The sequence below is a fragment of the Miniopterus schreibersii genome (genome assembly GCF_964146895.1).
Source record: "Miniopterus schreibersii genome assembly, chromosome: 1".
In the NCBI taxonomy this organism is placed as follows: domain Eukaryota; kingdom Metazoa; phylum Chordata; class Mammalia; order Chiroptera; family Miniopteridae; genus Miniopterus; species Miniopterus schreibersii.
Window position 1 is genome coordinate 23,027,639 of NC_138101.1, and position 18,334 is coordinate 23,045,972.

General features: G+C 45.0%; 1 protein-coding gene across 13 annotated transcripts in view; it reads right to left on the reverse strand.

Annotated features, from left to right (window-relative positions):
- The window catches only part of APBB2 (amyloid beta precursor protein binding family B member 2), a 301,427-nt gene extending 283,302 nt beyond the window's left edge, over window positions 1-18,125 (reverse strand). For 12 of the 13 annotated variants that reach the window (XM_081154835.1, XM_081154830.1, XM_081154827.1 and 9 more), the window contains exon 1: window positions 16,110-16,315. The gene's annotated coding sequence lies outside the window, so the exon portion shown is untranslated. Of the gene's footprint in view, window positions 1-16,109; window positions 16,316-18,109 lie in introns of those variants that run through there. The other variant, XM_081154831.1, reaches the window with a different exon arrangement.
- Between the last annotated feature and the right edge of the window lie 209 nt (window positions 18,126-18,334).

Consider the following 18,334-nt stretch of genomic DNA (forward strand, 5'->3'; position numbering starts at 1 on the left):
AATGATTCTTTGGGGTCTACAGCCAATGGTTTAAGATTACATGCAACCTTCAAATTTTGATTAACAAAAATTAGCCTTCATGGAAAAATGTAAACGAAGTACACAAGTATTCAAGTAAACAAGCGTGTTTCAAATTTTCCCCATTCTAGATAGCTTCCTAGTCTAGAGTCTAGTGTCAAACTTAAACATCAATAGTGCTTTGTTCATCTGTTAATCATGAGAAATATATTCTCCACACACTGGCAGCCTGATTTTCTCTGTATGCTAGGGAAGCAGCCAGAAATTTCCAAAAAGACTAATTCAGAATTTAGCCCTTTAAATAGAGTTGGGAAAATTCTCTAGCCTGAATAATTGTTAACCAACCCACTACTCAGGAATTACCTTTGAAATTGTTTTTATTTTTATTTTTTGGATGGCATCACTGATAACTGAATAAATGACCACAGTTTGCTAACATCACACAGATGGTGAAAAGTACCACATAAATTGACTTAACTCATTTTAAATATTAAGATATAGCATTTAAGTCAGGATGGGCTACAGGCCAAAGCTACTCAAAGCAAACATTGTAGAGAAGATATTTCCTAAAATCAAATTTTCGACCTGAAATTTGATCTGCTTTCTTGCATTCCATCAGTTATCCTGACTCAAGTAGAAGTGGAAGCACTAACAGGTTACTCCAAAGGACAGTTCAATTATTCTGGAAGAAACAAATGACTCATGTTTTTAAAAAAATAAAACAGACTTCCTCGAGAAATAGATCATTATTAACATGGAATAACTCAGCAAGTAAAACTCTGTTTTACTGGTACACCACATTAAAATGCAATTTTCAGGCTACTATATTCACAGAACATTTCGAGATGGCCAGTTGCTTACCCCAGGCAGCGGGAGCTTATCCTTTGTAATTATACTGAGCGCATTCTCAGGACAGAGTGCTCAAGGATTAGAGAAATAACTGATTTTTCATAAAGAAAAACATCAGATCCCCAATTACATCCTTTGAAAGTATGTATCACCCTACAGAGAGTGTAGAAATTTTCTTTGTTTAAAAAAAGCAATTAGAAAAAAATGCAAAACAGCTACAATTACAACCAAATACAGTCTGTGCTTCTGACATGAGCTTTCTCACATTTGTTGTTCCTTAGACACTCTACCCTCCTAGGGAAGTCCCAACTTTGCAATCTAGTGGTTCTTGTGTCTTAGGAAAATATTAATTTAAGGGAATAGGGGGAGGGAGCCTGGATTCACATTGACAGAGTATCTTCTTCAATATCGAGTTCTGTCCTCATAATCTATATTTGGATCAATCCTACCACCTGCTCTGGCTGTATGCCCTTGGACAACCTTGATGAGTCCCAGCTTCCCTGCCTGGTTTTGAGGATAATTAATCACAGCAGCTACCTCATAGAGGTGTGGAGACAAACAATATCCTCCATGTAACACATCTGTCACAGTGACCACTGTCTCACAGTAAGTGCTCAATAAACATTAACCCTTATCATTTCTACAGGATCCTCCTACAGATGAGGTCACCACGCAGATAGACTAACCCAAGTTCAAAACCACAGTATCGGTCTTCCAAGCCTATCAAACATCAGAGGCATCAAACACACCGAGGGACTGTCCTCCACATTCTCTGAAGATACTAAAAGGGGAGGGGGAAGGTAACAATAAAAATCAACACCACGAGTTGAACATAAAACACTAAAAACTTACTACCAATTATAAATGTCTCCCATCAGCCTTTCCAAAAAGAATTATTTTAAAATATTTTAATCCTAAACAGTATGTAAATTATTGATCAAGGGCCATCTTCTACGGCACAATAACAAATGTGAACTTAATCTAGAATGCCTGGTCAACCTACTGACTGTTTCACCAACAGGAAATCAAGAAAGTAAATATCTTGATTACTTTATAGCATCATTTCCACATGTTATCACAGTAAACCCTCCCAACTAGGTGGGTATCCTTCTAGATGTTTTACAGATGGAGAAACTGTGGCACAGGCAGGGCACCCACCCACCTCCACCTATCCCAGGGCAGGGCCCGAACTAAAACTCTGCTCTGTCTAGACTCCAGAATAAAACCTATATTCTCTTTAGAACAACATGGGCAAGGCAAAAGAAAGGTGAGGCCACCTAGCTGCTTGGCTTTGAGGGTACATTCAACAGAATAAGTAGGAAAGGTGCCAGTTTTTGAGGACATTCCAATGAAGATTAACTTTTGCCAAAGGATTTCATCTCCAACGTAGAAGTCAATAATAGACATGGCCCCAAACATGCCCGCTGTACAGCATACCCATTCACAATTTCAAACTTGTCTGGGTCAGTGTTAGTTTCACGCAAAAAAATGCTTTTGAACACAGGAGCTCAGTGTTAGGTTCAAGTGAGTGGCACCCATAATCTCTCCAGCTCTTGGGGGCTGTGCTCTCCCCACTCGTCAGAGCTTCAGGTCCCAGTTGCAGATTGCACCAAGGTTAGGACATGCCCAGAGCAGCTTCAGTCCAATGAAAATTAATTCTTCCTTCAGGTTCTAAATTGACAATAAGGCAAGACTCCTTGGGTCACAGTCCCTGGGTTAGTGAGGACATGGGACCAGTTCTCTTTTTCTTTTCTTATTTAGGATAAACGTCTTTTTCTTTTTTATTGTGGTAAAGTATACGTAACAAAATTTGCCATTTTAACCATTTTTAAGTGTACAGTTCGGTGGCATTAAGCACATTCAGGTTTTGGGGCAACCATCACCCCCATCCATCTTCAGAACTTTTTCATCTTCCCCCAGCAGACCCTCTGGACCCTTTAAATAATACCTCCCACCCCCTCCTCCCAGCCCCTGGTAACCACCATTCTACTTTCTGTCTCTATGGATCTGATTGTTCTAGGTACCATAAGGACATTACACAATATTTATCCTTTTGTGACTGGCTTATTTCACTAAGTGTAAAGGCCAGTTCTCTTTTTTCCCCAGTTAGTCTCCTTGAATAAATACCCTGAAATACACATCCTCTAGAGGAAATAAAAATGAACACATGAGAATTATTTTTCCCCCCATTTACTTACTCATTTCTAAAAGGATATAAAAACACTAAGGATAGTTGAAAAGGAAGAAGAGAGAGGAAAACCAACAAAATCATCCATAATCACACCCTGGAGCCCAGTCCATCTTCATTTTTATAAAACATTTATAATTACATCACACTGAGTATCTTCCTTCTTTCACTTAACCATCTATCAACATGATATGTCTGCAAACATTTCAAAAGTTAACTTTCAAGGTCAACACTAAAGAAAAATAAATGTGCCTTCATGAAAACTTGTATCTACCGAGCTTTCCTATGATAAAAATAAGTTAATATTGCCTGAAGTTTCACTTCAGTACAAAAAAATTGTTCTTGGCAAGACAGTAACATATTGTTGAATAGCTGGTGTAGAAGGAAATCACACCTTCACAACTGTTCATACAAAATCATTTAAACGGTAAGTAAAAATGTATATAAACTCCAAATGCAACCATCCACACCGCTATTATATCTCTCAGTGGAAAATAGCACATCTAATAAAAATCCTGTTTTCTTTAGAGGAAATAACGATAATAAAGCCACAAGTCAACAGTCTCCTCAGGTTGTTGTTGTTTTTTAATTGGTTTTTCTTGCAATCCACATGTTCTCAGAATTAAAGGGAGAAAAGATAAAAATTCCACACCTTATTTTTGTTTCTTATTTCTATCTGTGGCTTATAAAAAATATATATACATATATAACAGCAGGATCTAGTACCACTAAAGGAAAATGACTTAAGCTGAAATAAAACTCAAGCCAGCAAGAGATGACTTTGACCAGGAGACAATTATACATAAGTTGATGGAATGCAAGACTTCCTTTATTTATTTTAGTAGAAATAACCTCAAGTCCTGGAAAAAAGGACATTTTTAGAAAATGACACTGACCCAATTGCTAAGTCTCATGAGTAAGAGCAGTGAGTGTTACTTTGGCTGCACTTTCTGCTAAATCATTGGAATACACTTCACTTAAATTCGGGAGTTTTCCCCCGATTTTAGGATACTAGATGATGAAATCACAGAGACCCTGCCCACAGTGATGGTGTCCAACACACCCACTGTTCATACTGAATTTCCTGTCTCATTAGGAAGAGCATGGCTGTGAAAACAGAGCACCCCAACAAGGGGGACCCAAAAGGACCATTCATTCCAAATTTAAAGTTGAGGTTCCCAAAGCTACAGGAACCCTGGGGACGCCAAGCCTGAATTCTCCCTAGCACTCCAGCCCTGACTCCCTTCCTGGGTGGACTGTTTCCGGGCTGTTCCATCTATATCTGCAGCGTCTTTAAAACCTCTTCTCAGTTAAGTCCCCTAACATCTTTCTGGACACTGCCCCAAGCATTAAAAAATCAGAAGCATAGAATAGGGCCTTCTCCCCTATTTTTGTTTGTTTGTTTGTTTGTTTGTTTGTTGTTAATCCTCACCTGAGGATAATTTTTCCACTGATTTTCAGGGAGGGAGGGAGGGAGGAAGAAGCATCAATGTGAGAGAAACATCGATCAGTTGGCTCACGCACGCACTCCAACCAGAGTCGGGATCGAACCTGCAACCCAGGTATGCGCCTTTGACCAGGAATTGAACCCATAACCCTTAGGTGTGTGGGCCGATGTTGTAATCACTGAGCCACACCAACCAGGGCTGTGAGTTTCCCCACCTTGTCTCTTTCCCAGCTTGCTGTGCCAAACTAGAACAATAAAAACTATCAGAGAACAAAACTTTTCAAAAAGACAGACCCAGACCATCTGCTCTGCCTTCAGGAAGGACCAAAACTAAACATACCTCAACCAAAAGGAAATATGAAATATTTTTAAGTTGGGATTAAGATTCCACAATGTAAATAAAACGCAATACAGTGTTAACCAAGTCTGAGCCCAAGCTGATTTTTTACCTAATGCTCACCCTTAACAACTCTGACAGGTCAGTCCTCTCTCCCTATTTCTATTTGGGGTCAGCTGACATCCAAAATAATGTCTAAATACCCAAAAGAAGATAGATGACGTCATAATTTGAACAAGTTAAAAAACCATTCTTCGTTAAATTGAGGCAAAGCATGTACAAAACTGGCTTGAGTTTCATGTGGCATTGCAACCAGCTATTTCTTGATGCAGCAAATGAACAATAATCTCCAGGACTCTACATGTCATTTACCTTGGGACCCAAGTCGGTGAGGTGACCAGCTGGACACGAGGCACAAGGAAAACCAACGTGAGAGATCCTGTCCCTGCCAAAGGTACTGCAGTCTCCAAAAATGATCAGAAAGCTGCTGAAGGTGGAGCGGAAGGTGGAGAGTAGAGAGAAGTCTCCATCACTTGGAGTACCTATCCAGCTGTACCTTTAGAGCTGGTTGTCCAAGGTGTGCAATCAAGAAACACTAGTTCCAGGGAAATTGTGCAAAATGCTGAATTAAATGAAGTTAATTTCCTTTTCTGCAGGCCTCCTGGAATATGTTAATGGGGAGAGAAGATGCTCAGGACACTTGATCTATCTTTAACAGTTACCCACTCAGACCACTTGATCTAAAGGAGCCCACTAGGCACTTTGCATCACATCACCCATTGTTATTTTCTTTATAGCACTTCCCACAAAGATAGCGGAGAGTGTTTAACTCATTGCCATATCCCTAAGACCTACTGGCACATAGTAGATGCTCGATAAACATATGCAGAATGAATAAGTGAAATAACCTAGCTATCCCTCCCTCTGGCTTGAAGAAATGATTACTTATACATCTGGTTATATTTAATTTCAGTTCAATAGATTTATTATTTCAAATAAAGAGACCATGCTTATGCTATGGTTGCTAAATTAAACGACATCTGCATTTCCTTTGGACACATATTTTCAGACTGAGCCACTACAAAATTTTTAAACTACATACTTTTGAGTCATTCCAGAAACAATAATGGGTTTAAAGTGAGCTCCTCCCTTAGACCTTTCTGGAATTTGGACACAAAACCACAAAGTTAACTGGGTCTTATGTTAACCAAACTCATGCTGATCTCATTAAAATCCTGCTATAAGACTACATCATCATAGCTGGGGATAAACTCTCAAGAAAACTAGCTGCTGAAAATGCCCTGGGGCATATTTATTAAAACCTTCAATGGCAAAATTCTTTTTCATTCATATACTCGTTCTTTGACAAATATTTATTGAGCACGCAGGACTTCCTAAGTCCTGGGAACACAAAGATGAAGAGGCAACAGTGAATTCCTCATAGACCAGAAGAGAAGCCATGACAAGAAAGGGTTGCAATGCAGTGTAACAAGAGATGTGATGTAAGTGGGTGTGAGCAGCTCACGGTGGGAGCAAGGAGAACCAGTCACGCTCTGATGATGTGCCCCAGTGATCTTCCAAGTATGGTCCCCAGATCAGCAGCATCACCTGGGGAATTATTAGAAGTGCAAACTTTCAAGCCACCCCGTATACCTACAGAACCAGACACTCTGAAGGTGGGGCCAGCACTGTGTGTTTTAACAGCCCTCAAGTCATTCTGACGCACACTGAGGTGGCTGATGATTAAGCTACTTCCTGAATGAGGAACAGAAGTCAAGCAGGTAAAGAACAGACAGGATAAACGCCTGGAGGCCACAGAAAACCCCGCATGTTGTAAGAACAGCGTGGTTCAAGCTGAGGGCACGGGGGAGAGAGCACAGCAGATCATGAAGGGTGTCGCTGTGGTGTCAAGGAGCTGGGACTTCACCCCAAGGACAGCAAGGAGCCCCTGAAGGGTTGGGATGGACATACCCAGACTTGCAGAAGATTCAGAAGATCACCTTGGAGACAGTGTAGAGAACACACACAGAGAGGCCACAGAGAAGGCAGCTGCAGACTCCCAGGTGAGATGTGACAGTGGTCAGAAGGAAAGTAGAGGCACACCATCAGGAACAGCAGGGCTCCAGAGGGAGCTGGGAGCCAGGGGGGCCTCACACAGACGCAGAGATGGAGGGTGCCAGGCACACTGTGGGATGGATTAAGCATCCCTATTCCTGGGAAGCCTTACTTGGCACACCCTCCACACCCAACCAGGGCAGGTACTGGCCTGGGAAGCACTGAGTACTTCTCCAGATAGCACACATCCGATTTTACCGTAGTTAGTTCTTTGGCTGTCAGTCCTTCCCTACAGGCTGACAGCTTCCAGCAGGCAGAGGCAGTGGCCATTCTGGTCAGTTTCCACACACAGCACTTGGAACAGCGCCTACCCCAGCACTTGGAAAGCCAAACTGAATGAATGGAGCTGGACAAGCTGGGAGGCCACCAAGAGGCCACTGCTCTCATTCAGGGGAGAGATGACCGTGTCCTAGGGAAGGAATTAGAAAGCTAAAACAACTGAACTTCATTTTTCTCTAGTCTTTTATGACCATTCAAACCAGTGAATGAAAATCTTTTCAAGTCACTTATGTTATGAAAATTCAACAGTAAATCTGGCCTGTTGAGTGAAATCCACAAGTTCATCTTCCTGTGGAAAGTCAGAAAGGGCTACGGTTTGAGTACTTTTGCAAATGAAAGTAAGGCACAGGTCTAGGCCACAGAGAGACTGCCACCTATTTGAGATAACAAATTTGCTGTCTTGAGTTTCCAGAACATCTGCGAAGCCTCAAAGTAAAAGATAGAGACACTTCATATCCCACTGACATGGTCTGTGCCTTTGCTCTGATTTTTAGAAATGATTTCAAGCAGGCAAGTAGTGTTGTGACCCAATTACAGGGTATTTTGGAAGCAGCAGGCACCTAACTTGGGGGTGTAGCTGGTGGGTGTAGAAGGAAGAGTTTCTACGCAGGCATTACCACCTGCCTCGATCCTGCACAGAATCGTATGGAGAAAGGAGCTGTGACAATCAGGAAGTAATGCAGCATCTCCCCGACCTGCTTCCTGTTTTCTCACTATTCCCAAAATAGACAGCACTAAGGAAAATCATAAATATATTTCTTAGCCCTCTGGGGGGAGGTTCATCAAGGGCACAAATTTGGGTCCCTGGGGTGGGAAAAAGGGATGAAAGGCAAAACTACCCAAAGTCCTAGAATCAAGAGGTGAAAACAGTGGAAAATAAAACCCACGGACAAAAAGGAATCAGAGAAACAAAAACTGGCTAATTCTTACACCAACGCTTACTGCCAGGTGGTGCCACAAGCTCAGCTCCCCCAGAGTCTCCAAATTCAAGCTCTTTAGAGTCAAAGTTTAAAGTTTTCGCTTAAAAGTAAAATTAACTGTTAAGGTCTTACTTCATGCCAAGTACTGTTCATGTATCATATATTAATTCATGAACCTCTCATGTCCATATTCTATAGGAACCATTAGCACTCCTACTTACGGATGAAGAAACTGAGGCACCGCAAATTCTGTTGTCCAAGTATAATTCTGCTGTCCACAGTCACATGGCCATTCAACTGCAGAGCAGTATTGGAACCCTAAGAGTCTGGCTTTTAACCTCCAAATCCCTACCACCTCGGTCTGCACGGGGCTGTCCTCTGCAGTTAGGATGTTTAGCAGCACCCTCGGCCTCTACGTACTAGATAACAGCAGTATCTTGCCCCCTTTGAGAACCACTGCTATAGGGATCTGACAGGCCAAATCTCTATGTCCCTTATAGAAAGAGTGGCAAATCCTGGGTAGAAGAAACAGGCTACAACAGTCCTATTGAGTGAAGGAGAAACGAAAAAGGAGACAGCTGAAGGGTTTTCTGCAGTGGGGGTTTACACTGGAAGTCCCCCGGCACGGCTCCTGCTCATGAAGCCTCCCTGCTCCAGCGGAGTGGGGAGCCCCTCCTCTCCGCTCCCTAGAACCTCACACACGCTCTGCGCAGCACCTTACAACCAGCACTCTAGCACGTTCCCTCTGTCTTTCTGAACTTCATGCAGTGCCCGGCACAAAGCTTGGGCTCAATAAACATTTGCCGAACAAAGGCATGAACAAAGGAAGCTGAGATGGGTGTCACCAAACGAAGGCATCTCTGTCTTCACTCGGGACCTGAAAAAAGTATAAAGAAATAAAACTTGGTTCTTGAGAAAGATAAGAGGTTCTGGTCAGATCATGAGAAGAATCTAAGGATGAATCAGTGCTTCTGAAGTACCTATACCGCCCTGAGTTCACTATAAGCCCATGCCTTGCCTAATATACTAAAAAATTTAGTTGCGTTAGTTCACTGAGGAATAAATCAGCTCAAGAAACCTAGTTCATGCTAAGGAAATTCTAATTTGTTCACCAACAAAAATGCTGCCCAGCAAATTGGGATACTCAGTGTGGCAGGTCTACTGCCTGTCTTGCCCAGAATAAAAATCTACTTGGGAAACCAAATGAAGATCAGAAGGTAAGGAGAGAGCCAGCACCCAGGAGCACGCTGGATGTTCCCAAGGAGAGGCGCCATCATCTGGGGTACTGGGGTCCTCTCTCCAGACCCACCACTCTAGCAGCCAGAAGTCTCATCAGCCATGGGGCTGCTGGAGAGACCCTGAAATCATCACCTCATCTTTTTCCAGTCATCAGAAGTTTCTGTCATCCCAACATCGCCTCATAACTGGCACATGGGGACAACTCAGATTCCGGTGTATTTTATTTACAATAGAAACATTCTAGACTGGAAATCTGCCCAGAGAGATTCAATACAGCAACCCCAAGTTTCAGGCATATTTAGCAATTATATCTGGATTTCCCTACTACCCAATTTGTGTTCAGATGAAAGCAAAGCACTTTGGGGCCATAATTTAGAAGAAATAGTTCCACCATGAAATATGAAGATTTAGGTGAACGTCCATTTTGAAAATGAACCAAAGGTGAAATTGTCACCTTTTCCCCAAATGCTGAATTTAGGAAGGTTTCATGGTGTAGTGAGAACACAGGCTTTGTTTAGAACTGGGCAAGTCCTTTAACTTTTCGGAACCAAGGCTTCCTCACCTATACAAGAGGAAACAAGAAGGAGGTAGCGCAAAAAACTAAGAGAAATATTTCCTGGATAACACGAGGCACATACTGGACCCTTAATTAATTAATAAGTGTTATTGCTTCATCCAGTCAGTCCCCCAGCAACCCAGGCACTCCTCTGCACTGACTACAATTCTAGGGCAAGCATCATCATTCACTGTGCAGTCCTTAGTGTAAAAAGAACCTGAGTTTCCTTATCTCTAAAATGGGAACAGTCCCACAGTGCTTTGTATAAATTAAATAAAGTATCAGCTGTAAAGTTCTCAGTACAAAATAGGAGCTCCACAGTAATATTAATAGTATATTATTATGACCAGTGAAATCCAGATATCACTAAGCACAGATTATTTTCTTTAAATCTTCACCCAAGGATATGTTTTTATTGATTTTGAAAAGAGAGGAAAGAAGAGGGAGAGAGAGAGAAACATCGATGTAAGAGAGCAACAGCGACTGGTTGTTTCCCTCATGAGCCCCGCCCAGGGGTCAAAACCAAAACCTGGGTATATGCCCTGACTGGAATCAAACCCAAGACCCTTGATGAACAGGACAATGTTCCAACCAACTGAGCCACACTGGTCTGGTCACTAAGCACAGATTTTTAAAGTATTATCAGTAATACATTATTTTATTAAGCTACTATTTAAAACTCAGAAATAACTTAAGTTTTGCAATTCCATGAGTAAATTATTCTTGAGCTTCCTCTAGAGATTCATCAAGGCTCACCCTGGAGGGTAAGATATTGTACTGGTCCAAACCAAGCTGCCAGTTACACAACTCTTGGTTCTTTGGCTTTGACTCCATCAGCATTTCCTAGAATCACCAACCCCTAATTGCTAAAGTGTGCTGTTTTGGCAGAAACAGGCCTGCATGCAATGAAACAAACATCAAGATCCAGCATTGTGAGGCCTGCTAAGATTCACTAGTTCCTTCTGCTCTCTCAGATCCCCATGTTTCATCTTGGCGCTTTCCTTGTCATTCTTAGGCTATAATTCAAAAATAGCTGCTGGTTCCCAGAGCACTTTCAAAATTAGTCTTTTCAGTTCCTAGGACCTTGCATCTGTACCAGTGACTACATTCCTGGAAGGCCCAGAGGCCCCATCAAGCCCACCCACAAGCTCTGGTTTGACCTGGCCTCCACTACTCAACTTGATCCCGAGGGCAGGGCTGTCTACATCTCAGGCCTGAATTCCCAGACTTATCCACTTCATGGGCATTTAAGCTGCCAAGTAAAAATATTCCCATCAATTCATTAAAAAAATCTCACCCCCAAATCGGAAAAGTATAATCTCAGAGAAAATGATGTATCTTTTCATTTGAATACACCTACTGTATTGTCATCATTATCATTTTGATAGGGACAGTGAAAATGTCATCAATAGACAACCACAGCAGGCCTAGTATTGTGCTTTGCATACAGTAGACACGGTTACTTTTAAACTGTACAGAACCCAAGCTCTGGTTCACTGGGCAGCGGCCTTATAAATGCTGCATCCCACACCTCCGGTAATGCCATGCTCTCCTTCTTCAAGAAGGGCATTTCCCTTCTCTCTGGAGCCCTACACGTTCTCCCCAGCCTCGTCCTCCTAAGCGCACACTTCTAGCTCAGTTCCAAACCTGCATTCTTTTCAGTCAACTTTAAAAGGAAAAAACAAAACCACTCTTCTTCTCACTCTAAGCATTCCCAAAGCTTACTTTGCAGTAGAGATGCATTCCAAAAACCTCAGTTATTATCTAGCAGACCAAACTTTGCAAGATTCCTGTAAGAGGCAAAGGACAGAACGGTTCATTTTATTTATAACCACTATCAAATCATTAATAAACAATACAGAAAAACTTTAATCATAATTCGGTACCATTCGTTTTTATTTAATGTTCTCTTCCCCCCTCTGTCCATATGAAACTATATACTTTATATACCAATAAATTATACATTGGAACTTGTCTCCTGACGGTGAAAGCAACGCCTGTCCTAGCATTTGTTCAATGCTTAGAAGACTGGGTAAGATTCACATATGAGGGAAATAAGATTATGTAGAAAGGGAGTGCCTCCTGTAACTCTACACCCAAAGGCCTCTAATGCAGATTCAGGCTCCTTACTTCTTGCCAAGTTGTGATGACTTGACTTTCAGCCTGCTCTGTCCTTCCTCTCCTCCAGCTCCCATCTCGTGTTCAGAGTGATTGCTCCACTCCTAGCAGAGGCCCAGTAAACTCTGGAGCCTGGTTATGATCAGAAGCCCCAGACTCACTGTCCATTCATTATCAATTATTTAAATATGGATGACAACTCTGGCACCTCCTCACCTACTTCACTTAAAGGTTAATGAGGCTGAGTTCTGTGAGCACTCTGAAAGCAAAGTGCACTAAAAATACCAAGTGGGATGGGTTTCCTTTGCTCTCTGCCTCATCATCATAGCTTGCCAAAAAAAAAAAAGTTCATGACCTTGCCAACAATGTGTGGGCACATTCCGAGAGCCGTAACTCCAGCTACTGCAGCAGCTGACCATGGGCACCTACCCAACCCAGTGATGGTGTTAACATGAAATGATCATAGTAAGCCAAAGATCAAGGGCTGCATTTCTGATCAAGGGCTGAAGTGAGAGGACAGTGACTTGGGAAAGGCTTGCCAAAATGTCATGTGGGTGGGCCCTGGCCACCAAGGCACAGGACACCCTCCTCTGCAGCCCCCATGGAGGTTTCTTTCTCAGAATGCCCAAGAGCAGTGTCTCCCCTTAGAAGATGCTATAAAAGTTTTAAATATTCAATGTGCTTTATCTCCTACCTAGTCTTGGTAGGGGCACAAAGAATTAATTGTAGGACAATCACTCTTCAACAAATAACAACTAAAAGGGAGGCAGGAATTGGCCAAAAAAGGAAGGGCATTCAAAAAAGCAGGACAGGACAGACTTAGTGAAACACAAAATCGGCTTTGTCGAATACTTTAAATGAAGTCCCTCCTCCTCGAATGGCTATATCACAGACCCTTGGACTGGGACAAGAAGAACCCCACAGACACCCAGAGGGTGTATTCTACAGCAACTCCCACATTTTATAAATAGGAAAAACTAAGGCCCAGAGAAATGTACTCACTTTCCAAGGTCACATAGTAAATTAAAGTAGTGGATGAGCCTGGCCCAGAAGGCAAGTCTTGGGATCCCCTGGTTGATGGTCTTTCCACCAAATTCCACTAGACCCTTAATTATGCAGAGTCGGTCACTCTGCCTCTGAAAAACCATTTCAACTGAGAGAAATGCCATCATCACATATCAACATGCAGAATAAGCACTAAAAACACATTAAAATGAAGGTAGGTAATCTGGATTTATTTGCCTTATATTTGAGTTTATTTGTTGGTAGTACAACATTGTTGAAAATAAATGTACACAAAACAGTTTTTAAATCTGGATGGAAGCATCTTAAAAAATTTTGAAATCATTTTGAGGATAGGCTGTTCCAATCAAATCTAATTCTAAATCACAAATCGAAGATGTTTTACAAGAAATGCATATTGAATAATAATAAAGCCAGTTGAAGATATTCTCATATGAATTAACACTTTAAAGTTCTATCGCTGTGAAATCAAAGAACCGCCCACCTTCTCAGAGGGGTTTTCTTGGGAAGCTGACATTTATGTCAAAGATACTGACACATTAGATGATATATGTAAGGAGCTTAACAGCAGGCTTGACACATAGTAAGCATTGAACAAATGCTGTTTCCTTAACCCAGGGCAGGAAAATAAGTATCACCCACATAACCAGAAATACCTTTGTACTATACTTTCCTAAAAGTCTGTCCTCCACTCCTGGAAAATTTAAGGTGTTGTATCATCAGGATATTTTCTTTTATTTTAAAAGTGTAGCTAAAAAAGGCAGAGACAACATTGCATTTTTTTTAATAAACAAATTTAGATATCCTGAATTCAGGGTAATCAACATAACACTATTCTAATGTTATGGCAAAGTTTTCAGTATTAATTCCTGCTGTAACTGGGGTGGGGGGGGAATGAATTCAAAGTTTATTGTTTCTCTAGTGGCAGGAAAAGAAAACAGTCATCAAAAGTTTAAACCTGACATAAAAAGAGTAACAGTTTTAAGATATTTTGTCTTTGTACAGGTGGAATCTCGCAATGTTTAGTGGTCTTTTCCTAAATAACTTTGCCATCAGTATGCACATTACTCAAGTTAAGTGTAAACCACCAGTCTTTTTCACTTAAGCTTACTGAGTTTTTCCACTACCACTTTTAAAAGTTTCAGAAAGCAGAATCATGCTGGTTCCACGGAGGCAATTTATTTAGTTAAAAATATATTTTGGAAGGGAACAGCATAAGACATAAACACCTTCCCTGGAAAAGAATCTAAACTTTGGAGTCCTCTCTCAAAGTCACAAAGGCTCTGAGCAAACACCTAGGAACATCCCACGTTTTGAAGACCCTGAGTGAATTTTCAGGGCGATGACAAAAGGATGGCATAGAAACCTCGCATCTGCTTCCCCCCCGGTATTCTGACTACCAGCCCACTGTACTCTACTGCCACCTGTGTTCTCTCAGCATTTCCCCCAGCGTGGAGGTTCCTCATTCTTTTGGCAAATGTCATCCTTTCAAAACAGTACCATTTCTAGGATTCTGCAAGTTATAATAAACAAGTGTTGAGCAAATACTGCTTCCAAGCTACAAACTGAAAATACAACAAAGCTGCTACCTACTTGCTATAAAGAAATCCCCTCTCAAGGATCGTCTCTTCCTGAAAGGCCAGCTACATGAATTCAGATGCTCTTAATTATCATGGACATTTGAGGGCAAGATTTGAAATATAAATGCATGACAAGGGTAAAAAAATAAATCAATCAAAGATTCAATAGACCCAAATCCAGAACAACAGGTCAGGATGCCACTGTTTTTAAATCAGTGAAATATTAAAACAAATGACAAACCAATGCCGGCCTCACAAGTTTCCTCATTTCTTGGAATTCGAACACCACTGCCGGCATCATTTTATGATAGTCCCTCAGGTATTTCACCTGTCATCAGGCACAATGTGAAGCCAGCGGCTGAGGGACTTCTTAAACAATCTGTGCCTTCTCAGAGCCCAGTCCTGTCGGAGCTTCGGACACTGACCTTAGTTTCCTCTCAGTCTTGGCTCTCCCCAACCACTCATCCCACCAAAAACGTTTGTGACGGTCGAGCCTGTAAACCGCGTAGCAGTTGACTACAAAACGGCCACAACTCTAAATCTGATTTCTCCAATTTATTAATTTTTTAATTCAAGTCCCATGCTCCTTGGGCCCTTCGCCCCTGACTTCTCAGCTCGCTCGCTCTGCACCCGATGTCGAGACCACCTTTCATTGTTTCTGCGGGACTCCGCATCCCTGCCTGGGTCCTGCAAGGTTTGCTCACACACATGTCATTTCCAGCGTTCAACCCCCCATTCCGCCCGGCGAGCTGCGGAGGGGTTTTCTGGACCCAATGGCCCGCTTTCCTGATTCGGTCCCTTCGCACAGCCATTTTCTAGTTAAAACGCTCTCTGCCTCCGAGGGGAGAAAAGAACTTTTCCCCTTTTGATCTCACAGGGGCTGGCCTCTGAACCCCCGAGAAGCCAGCCCCGTCTCCAACTCCCCGGCAGGAGCGCGCGGCCGCCCCGGGAGGGAGAGCCCAGCCGCACGGCGGAGGCCGGTGCCAGGGCGAGGGGGTGTGCGCTCTTCCCCGCCGGCGCCCACCCTCACTTTTCCCTTCCGCAGCCCCCACCCGGGCGCACCCCCTCCAACCCTGTCTCCGCCGCCCCAGGCCCAGCCAAGCCCCGGCTGCCGAGCGAAAGAGGGCACCGGGAAGCAGGAGGGATGCAAGTCAAGAGGAGTGAGCCCGCAGTTGCCGCGCCACCCGGCCCTGCGGCGCGGGCGCAGGGCGCACGGGACTCCGCAGCGGGCGCCCGCTGCAGATGCGGCGGCAGCTGCTGCAGCTGTGGCTGCGGCTGAGCGGGTGGCAGTGGCCGCGCAGCCCTCGGATCCGGGAGCAGAGGAGCGGCGGCTGAGACGACGCGCAGCCACTCGCCGCACGCCGCTGCCCGGGTCTCTCGCCAGCACTCCTGGGCCGCCGCGGGGTGCAGGGCAAAAGCAAGGAAGAAAGCGAGGCTCACCGCTGGTGCGCACGGTGCTCGCCTCGGGCGCGGTGCCCCACGGCTCTGCTCCAGTCTCACCCTCCGAGAAGCGCCCGATCAGCTGCGGGCGCAGCGCGCGAGCTTCCTACTTGAGACCCGGACAGGCTGCGGCGACTGAGCATGCCCAGTGCCGCTCCGCGAGTCCCGCGCAGGGAGCGACGCCGGCGAGATTCCACTTCTCCAGGCTTTGGCGGCGGCTGCGCGAGGAGCGGCTGGAGGGGCCGGCCGGGAGGGGGCCGAACCGGGGCGGGGCGGGGCCGGGGGCGGAGGGGGCGGAGGGCGCGGAGGGGGCGGGCCGCGCTCCTAGTGCGACCTCTGCAGGCAGAGGCTGCGGGGCTTCTGGGATTCAGTCCCCCATCATCTGGGAGGATGGCAAGGAGGCAGTGGGGCCTACGGTGTGGAGACCCAATGCCGGGAGTCAGGGAGCAGCCGGGTATCCCCTCCATGTGGCCTGGCGTCTGTCTGCACTATAAAGCAGTTGGGTAACCTGATCCCTGGCTAGTCTTTTCTCCTACATGTCTGCATTCCCTTGTGATGGGAGAATGTCCCCAGATGAGAGCTGCCCACACCCTCCGAGCTGCTACTTGTAAGGGAGACATCCTTCCTTTTGCCTCCTTAGGCAGAACCTTAGGTATATGCTAGGCACACACGCACTATGGGGGTCCCCTCAAACTATACACACACTGAATAATTACAAAGGCAGTGTTTATTAAAATACATTTCATGCCTCGCTGGCATGGCTCAGCAGTTGAGCATTGACCTAGGATCCAGGAGATCTCAGCTTGATTCCTGGTCAGGGCACATGCCCCGGTTGCTGCCCAGTCCCTGGTGGGAGATGTGCAGGAGGCAGCCAATGGACGGCTCTCTCATCATTGATGTTTCTCTCTCTCCCTCTCCCTTCCTCTCTCTGAAAGCAATAAAGACACATTTTTTTAAAAACACACATTTCATTTTCAAAATGTAATAGATCAGCTGTTAAAGTACATACACATTTTTTGGGAGACAGCCTATATTCCTCAATGTGACAATCACAGCAAGATCACCTCAGGGGAGAAACACATCTCCAGGAGGAAGGGGCAGAGCATAATTTCCTTTTCACCCCCAGGAAAATTACCTTTAACTCAATTGTAAGCAGACAAGCAAGGTCCTGATAAGAACGGACACCGTGTAAGTGGTAATCAGTGCTCTTCCCAGAGATCTGAATGACATCCCCAAAGCATCCTTAGGATTGCCCCTCCCCTGCCGTGGTTGTCCAACGCCAGCCTGAGTCAGAAGCGCCGGCAGGGTTCCTGGAAACAGCGCTGGGTCTCACGCCCAGAGTCTCTGGGTGGGTCTGGTCTGCGGTGGGACCCAAGCATCTGTGTATCTAACTAGCTCCCGGGCGACGCTGGTCTGAGGGCCACGCTTGGAGAACCACCGCTCTGCACACTCACACGGCCTTACCCATGATCTCCTTCAGGGAGATTATGCTGAAAGTTAAATTCATGGCAACAACGAACTGATGGTCCCTCCTCGCTCGCCCTTACCCCCAAATCTCAGCATGCTCGCCTTCCTCAAACTCACACAAGCTGGTCCTTACCCTTCAAGGGAGGACTCAGAGCGGTTCAGGTGGGAATTACTTTGTTCCTCCGAACATGAGAATTTACTGAGGATCCACAAGGTCTTACAGCAAGCCTGGGACAGCGGGGAATAAAGCAGCCCGGGCCCCGCCTTCATGGAGCTTACAGTCCACCTAGGTGGACACACGGCCTTCAGAGGGTCACTCAGAACCGGGCGTGCGGCGGGAAGTCCACGAGGCGACCCCGCCGCGCTCACCACGGCGCTGGGGGAACGGCGGGCGAGGGGAAGCCGCCTCGTGACGAGAGGCTCCTGGCGTTTGCACCGCTTCCCTCCGACCCACTGGAGGCCAACCATCACGTCGCTGCGCCTGCAACGGAAAACCGGTACTGCCCCCGAGACATCCATGGAAGCGCTCTCACCCTTGGGGCCGGGCCTCTGCACCCCAAGACGCGGGCCATGGACAGTCGGGAGCCCGCTTCGGGAAATGTAACCCGCTTCGGGAAAATGCAGGCTCGGAACTGGAGAGCCTTGTCATCTAGCCTACGGCGTTCAGGCCCAGACGCGAGGAAATGAGCCCACGACCACCCCGTCCCTCAGCAGCAGAGGCGGGACCGGCCCCCCGCCTTCCCGGCGGGTCCTCTACG